Genomic DNA, 7,967 nt, shown 5'->3' on the forward strand with positions numbered 1-7,967 from the left:
CAGCCTTGGGCAGCGGATGGTCTTTCTCTTCTTGCAGGTGGGGACAGTGTAAAGGTCTCACATATTGTGGGGAAGGTACTGAGGGAGGACGGGCAACTGGGGCTGGCCTGATCATGGCTTTAGACACATCTGAGATCTGACCTCGGCACATGCCCATCAGAATAAATTAAAGCTGCATGAAAGAGGCTGATGATAGCATTAAACCGTGACAGTCCCAGAAGTCATGTGAACATGACTGTGTGACATAAGTGAAAATGTGACTAGATACACAATCTTGAAGCAGACAGGTGTTCTAAATAGAACATCAAAGGCAGAATCCGTAACTATATTTGGAAATACAACAAATTCTGCAACTCCAAAACGATGGCTGGCTACAGATCCAGGCAGAGTGTGAGGGTCCTTCCTATGCAAGCAGATTGTGCACCTCAGCAAGGAAATGGGCAAGACTCCTCTAGGAAGCACAGGCCTGAACAAGCCCTGTAAAAGGAAAGCCCGTCAGCCTGTCCAATATTTCAATAGTATGAACTAACCTTCAACTTCATCAGTTATCAAAGGGATGCAAATGAATACAATGACACATTTTTACCTGTCATACTGACAAAAATTGACAGAAAAATGTGTCAGTTTTTACAAAGCGAGGCCACCCAGTGGTGACAATGACCATGAGGACAGGGAACTACTGATGCAGGGGTCTGCATGAATGTAAGGTTTAAAGGGCAACAGGGTCACAAATATCACCCCTAGAACATGTGATGCTCAAATCCCACTTTCAAATTCTCTTCAAGAGATAGTAGGATCAATACACAAAGACATATGCCCTAGGCCAATTGTTGCAGTTTTGCATATGAGAGTAAAAAATTGGAAATAATATACATATTCTTCCAGCACAGATTGGCTAAATCAATTATGAAGCATCTACCTCTAAGGATCACTAGGCAACCTTTAAAAGTGATTGATATTAATGTATCATTATTGCCACAGAAAAAATATAGAAATGGCATAACAATATTTTGTTCTGTTTTTTTAAGGTCCTGGAAGCAACCCAAGTGTCCTTCAATGAGTGACTGGATAAACAAAATGTGGTCTGTCCATACAGAGGCATATGATTCAGCTTTAACAAGGAAAGAAATTCTGACACATGCTACAACATGAGTGAACCTTGTGAACATTACCCTAAGTGAAATTAACCAGATACACAAGGACAAATACTAAATGATTCCCCTTATATGAGGTATCTAGAGCAGTCAAATTCATAGAGACAGAAAGTACAATGGTAGTTGCCAGTGGCTGGGGGAGGGGGAATGGGGACTGGTTTAATGGGGACAGAGTTTCAGTTTTGCAAGATGAAAAGGTTCTGGAGATTGGTTGTGCAACAATGTGAATATAATTAGCCCTACTGTACACTTAGAAATGGTTAACATGGTAAATTTTTTTAATGTATCTTTAACCATAATCTTTTTTTTTTTTTTGAGATGGAGTCTCGCTCTGTCACCCAGGCTGGAGTGCAGTGGCGTGATCTCGGCTCACCACAAGCTCCGCCTCCCGGGTTCGCACCATTCTCCTGCCTCAGCCTCCCCAGTAGCTGGGACTACAGGCCCCCATCACCATGCCTGGCTAATTTTTTGTATTTTTTTTTAGTAGAGACGGGGTTTCACTGTGTTAGCCAGGATGGTCTCAATCTCCCGACCTTGTGATCCTCCGCCTCAGCCTCCCAAAGTGCTGGGATTACAGGTGTGAGCCACCACGCCAGGCCTTTAACTATAATTTTTAAAAAAGCCTCCAAAGCAGTATGTATGATGTGTTCCCATTTTTGTAATATAGCAAGAAAATATTAATAATAATATGGTTATCAATAATTGTTTCCTTCTTATACTTCTCTATATATTCTGATAGAGAAAAGTTATAGAAAAACTACTGCAAAATAATATACTAATTTGCACAATCAAAGCAAACCGTATTTTTTTCTGGTTATAAAAGTAATACATGTTCATTGTAAAAAATCTGAAAAAGTAAAATATGTAATGCTAAAAAGAGCACTTGTCATACCTCTATTCAACATAAATATTTGAAAAATCATTAACTTAAATATTTCTATATTGATTTCTTTCTAATTTTTTCTATGAATACATTTTCCTTGCATAATCATATTTAGAATAATTCCTATGCAGAGTTTTAACTTTAATCAAGTAGTCTTAAAAACCTGATTTAAATAGATAAATGATGTTCCACTGCGTGCATGGGAGATAGTTTATGACCAGTTTTCCTTTTTTGGTCACTAACCAGTTTCCATTTTTTCTCAATGGCAAGTCATGTTGGAAAGGACAAGTTTGTGCATAAATCTGACTGCAAATCTGAATTTCTTTGAATCAGTTTCTGAACATAGACTTATTGGCTCAGGGTTCTAGTGCAAGGTTGTTTTCTGGAAATGCACCTATTTCTTTCCAACAGTGTTATAACTCTAGAATATCCCTATCAATTGGATGAAAATAATATCTTGTTTGCATTTGTGTTTCTTTGATCAACAGTGAGGTTGAACATTTCCCAGTGCAAGGCCTGGCTGTTGGCATGCTCTGTCTTCACTCTACTCAGGCTGGTGTTGTCCTGACTATGTGGAAGTGCCTGGAATCGGGCTGGGTGGGTGGTGCCATCTTATTGCCCTCTGAGGCCCCTCCTTGTGTGTGAAGCTTCCCCTTTATGTGCTGAGCCATGACCCCTTGGTTCCTTTTGGGCAGCTTGGAGCAGAGTGACAGCCGGTGACCCCAGTCTGCTGGGCTTATGGGACAGGCACCTTGGGGAAAAGGGATGGGAACTTCAGGCCCAAGGTTGGCCTGAAAAACATGTGTTAAACTTTGAGGACTTTAACCAGGCAGGAGTGACTCATTAACTCCCTGTCACCCATCAATGCCTGCCAGCCAGATTCAGCTGGGGAGGGCAGGCTGGGGCTGGGGAGGGGATTTGGACCTGTCTTCCCTTCTGAATGGGAACTCAATTCCTTCCCAGTGGACACTGAGGCTTTGGCTGTGGAATATTCTCTTATGATTTCCATCTGTCGTTTTTATTGGGCTCCTTGGGTGTGTCCATTCTGCTCTTCAGTCTTTGGATTGAGTTTGCATGGATACCATCAAGCATTACATTTCCAGGAATCATCTCTCGTTTCTGAGTGCTCCTTTTTCATGGCGGCTGGTTCTTGTTTTACAGGTTCACTATGCCCCTGGCAATAGCAATAGGCCTACCTCACGGGAGATTATGTGTTAGGTGAGGTGGAATTTGTAGAGCACTCAGAACAGTGCCCGGCATTCAGCAGTTGCTCGAATGTTAGCTCTGAGCCACATGCCTGGGATACAGGAAGCAGTCAGTAAAGTTACCTATTGTATTATCTGGTGGTCCACAGATGTTTTTCCAAGAAAACTTGGAAGTTCCAGGGCTATGTCAATGGCCTGCCCCCTTCCTCATGCCACAGCCCAGGAAGCCCTTGCAGCCCAGACCATCTGTCCTTCCCCCAGGCATTGTCCCATCTGCCCCCAAATAGTTGTAAGTAATAGTCCTCCACTCAAGACCCCCAGGGGCTGTTTTGGCTGAACTCTTGGTGCAGAGGAGAAAGCAGAGACCAGTGGAGGGTGGTGACTTGCTCAGATCTCTGCAGCCAGTTAGAGAAGGGCTTCACCTGCCAGTCTCCAGGCTCCCAATCTGCTGGCAGAGAGATCACACCCTGGGCTGATGATGACTCCTTCTGCCAGATTCCCTTATAGAGCAGATCTGTGCCTTCCTGCCCTCCTTCCTCTCCCCAGGGGCTGGAACCTGTGTGTGTGTGTGTGGTGTGTGTGTGTGTGTGTGTGTGTGGTTGAGTCATCTTGGGCCACGCGAGTGAGGACTGTGACTGAGCAATGGCAGAGTCACAAGGTGGGAGAAGCCTGGGTCACCATCCCCATTCCTGACACTCAGCAGGTGGGAGGCCAGAGGCAGAGAGACAGTCTCCTGTTGAAGACACTGCTCTTTTGTGTGTCTGTGCCAGCGTGTGGACTGTGTCCTGGCTCCTGGCAGTGGCTGGTTTATACCCACCTAGCCACTGGTCACTGTTGGGACCTCCAGGACCCTGACCCTACATTCCTCACTCCCAAGCCAGGGGGCAGCAGGCTCCTACAGTCATGCAGGTACAAGGACAGTAAGGACCGTGTGGCAGCCAACGTGGGTACAGGTGAGTGCCAGGCAACACTGCCCTCCGTGTGCCTCAGCTGTGTCCTACCCCAGCTCTTCCTGCAGGCTCCCACTTCCCACTTTGTAAGGGGTCCCTCTCTACATCCTCCCCCTTCTTGGGGTCTCAAAGCCTTCTCTATAGAGGAGGTAGCAGATTCTCCCAAATTCCCACTACCTCATCGTTTTCCGGATTGGGAGTAGTTTTTGCTACAACAAACAACAGGGCCTGGCTGGTCAGCACTCACAGTGCCGGCGGAGCTTTAGGCCGCCCTGCAAAGCCCAGCACCTCATTCACACCAACCTGCGTGGGGGTGTCCTGGACCCTGCCATAGGCTCAGTCACAGCTCAGGGAAACTGGGACACGGCCTACACGGTTCTGAGGGGCAAGTGTTTGGCGAAGACTTTGCTGGTCTCTGAGCAGCATGTCCTCATCTACAGAGCAGGGAGCAGACCACAGCCTCTTATCGCATCCTGACGGCTCAGGAGGCCTCCGCAAAGGTCTTTGTTAGCTGTGAAGTGCACTGTGCATGCTGCCACTAACCAAAGAGCTGGAGGAGCCTCCAAGGAAGGTTGCCCCAGACAGGGTGATTTGCGGTGAGGATGGGACAATTAAAGGTAGAGGTAAAGAAGTGAGGCCAAGGCTTTGGGAAGCTCTGCCAGACCGAAGCCCCTCCCCAGGCCGAGGTTGTCAGTGGTGGAAGGAATTCCTAGGCCACTTACCACCATCTCCATCCTAAGCTGGCTCCACCAGAGTGGTCTGGACCCTGCCTCTTTCCCAAATCTCTGCCTCTTTTGGAAGACCAGCCTGAATCACAGCCCCAGACTTTGAGTCCCTTCCACAGGGACCCACTCCTCCACTGCCTGGGATCCTCCTCAGAGGCCCGTCCCTGAACCAGCGTGGTTGCAAGTGAGGAAACCTGGGTGTGAATTCTGCTCCGTTGAGGACCCAGCATTGCTTTGGGTGAGCTGCTTCGCCTTCTGCTTCCTCCTCTGTAGGCAGAGAGGTGGGGTGGGCTGCATGCTCACCAGTTTCCCCCTGCGCCCATCAGGTAACAATGACAACACTCTGGTTTTGTGCTGGGAACTTCCCTCCCTACTCTCTGTTCATGAGATTCGGCAAGGTCAACTCTTCTTCCTTTCCAGGGGTGGTCCAGGCCTGGCTGTCAGTGGCCCACCTGCCCCTGGCTACAGCAAATGGGTCAGAGATGAGCATGTGACACCAGCAGGACCAGCCAGCAGCTGGCCAGGGCCCCTGCTGGGCCCATCAGCATCAAGCAGTGCAGCCTGGAGCTGCTGAGACAGGCCCATGTGGAGGGAAGTGAGACCAAGAAGCCGAGGAGCAGGGTCCCCCTGGCAGCAGAGGCCCTGGCATCAGCTAGGCCTGGAGCCCACAGAGGCTCTACTTATTCCAGCCTACCAACTCCATTTCCCCTTGGACAAATGTGGGTTGGACTGGTTTCAGCTGAAGTGTGCTTAAGCTTGGGATGGTTGTCTCTGAGCCTTGGAATAGGAGCTGCAGCGAACATAATTCTTGAAGGAGCAGGAGGGAGACTCAGGCCGGAATGAGGGAGGCTGGCCAGCGGCTAGGAGGTGCCCAAGAGCGGCACGCCCAAACACACATCTGCTGTGCACTTGCTCTGGACTGGACACTCAGACAGCGTGTCTGTGCTGGGGGCCTGGCCTTGTGCTGGTGGCATGGGGTCTGCAGATGATGCAGGCCTGGTTCCCACTGCCGTGGTGCTCATGGTCTAGGGGAGGGAGAAGCATGTGCCCAGCACACTTCCTGGCTCACTCAGAGCTCAGTGGAGTCCTGGGAATGGAGGGCCCTGCAGCAGGGCGCTGCTTGGGAGGGCCACTAGAACTTATAGGTGGCCAAGGTGGGGAGCAACTGGGCCACAGGACTCTGACTAAGCTCCACTGGACCTGTGGACAACAGCGTTCAAGTGGATGAAGCACCAGTGAGGTGGCCTCAGAACACGGGGGACTGGGAAATGAGAATGGAAGAAAAAAGAACAACAACAAAAAAAGTAATAGAAAAAATTTTCAGAGCTAAATAAAAGCATGAAGTCTTCTTCACATGCTGAGCAAATAGAAGAAGAATGAATAAATGAAGGCAATGCCAGGTAAGTCACCATAAAATTTCAGATAATCAAGGATAAAGACAAGATCCCAAAAGCTTCTTAGAGAAAAAAACCAGGTAGCCTCTGTCTTAGTCCACTGAGGCTGCGATAACAAAAATACCGTAAACTGGATAGTTTATAAACAACAGACATGTATTTCTGTCAGTTCTGGAGTCCAGGAAGTCCAAGTTCAAGAAGCAGGCAGATTCAGCCGAGTGAGGGCCCACCCTTGAGCTCATAGATGATGCCTGCCATAGATGGATGTGTGACCCTCCCAAGCTCATGTGGAAATGGGGAGGTGGGGCCTGGTGGGATGTGTCTGGGTCAAGGAGGTGGATTCCTCATGAATAGATTAGTGCCCTCCTGGGAGAAAGGGGGTGAATCCTCACACTGTGAGCTCCCTAGAGACCTGGTTGCTAAAAAGAGCCTGGCACCTCCTGCCAACCTCGCTTTCTCGCTCACTGTGTGACCTCTGCACATAATGATTCCCCTTCACCTCCACCATAAGTGGAAGCTTTCTGAGCCCTCACCAGGAGCAAATGCTGGTGCCATGTTTCCTGTATAGTCTGTAGAACTGTGGGCCAAATACACCTCTTTTCTTTATCATTTACGGAGTTTCCCTCCGGTATTCCTTTATAGCAATGCAAATGGACTAAGACAGCGTCTTCTCGCTGTATCCTCACATGGTGGGAGGGAGGAGGGGTTCTCTGGGGCCTCCTTTATCAGGGCATGAATCTGCTCAGGAGGGCTCTACCATGTGACCTCATCACCTCCTAAAGGTCCTACCTTCTAATACCATCACCTTGGGAGTTAGGATTTCAACATGTGAGTTTTGGGGGGACAGAAATATTCAGACCATAGCACCTACAAAGGAATAAAATTCCAGTTGGTATCAAACATCTCATAGCAACACTGGATGCCAGATGACAGTGAAGCAATATCTTTAAGTTCTGAGCAGAAATCATTTTGAATCTAGAATTCCATAGCTATCAATAAAGTGTGACAGCAAATTAAAGATGTTTTTAGACATGGAAAGTCTCAGAAAGGTTATCTTCCAAGCACCTTTACTGAAAAAAATTACCTGATGATGTACCCCAAATAAACTAAGAAACAAACCCAATCATAATCATAATCAATTATAACCATAAACATAGTGGTATTGTGAAAAGAAATCTGAGGGTTGCTTTTCAAAGGGTTTAGAAAACACCAGTCCAAATTAGAAAAGAAATGTGATTTGCATCTTGAAGTATGACAAAGAGACTGAATAGCAACAATGCTAATGCATGCTGGTCCAGCCCCAGCAGGGCACATGGACACTGCCACAGGGTGATCAAGGGGCCTTGAATGCAGGAGAGATTTACAGACACATGGGCAGAGTGAGGGGCTAAGGGACTTAAGGGTTTGGGGAAGGGTTACCTAAACCTGAAGAGATCTCTAGGAAAGGCTGCCTGATAGAGCCATGGCCATGAGTAGAGGGACACAGCCAGTAATGGTGACACATGGGGAGCCAGCCAGGGGAACCTCACATCCTGCCCATACTCCAGTAGCTTGCCAGTGCCTCCCACGGGACAAACTCATTCAGACACCAAAGGCACCTGTTCACAGTCTATGCAGCCGTGCCTCTGGGGGCACAGACACTATTTGGCATGCAAG

This window comes from Trachypithecus francoisi, unplaced genomic scaffold (assembly GCF_009764315.1).
Source record: "Trachypithecus francoisi isolate TF-2019V2 unplaced genomic scaffold, Tfra_2.0 Lachesis_group0, whole genome shotgun sequence".
NCBI lineage: Eukaryota > Metazoa > Chordata > Mammalia > Primates > Cercopithecidae > Trachypithecus > Trachypithecus francoisi.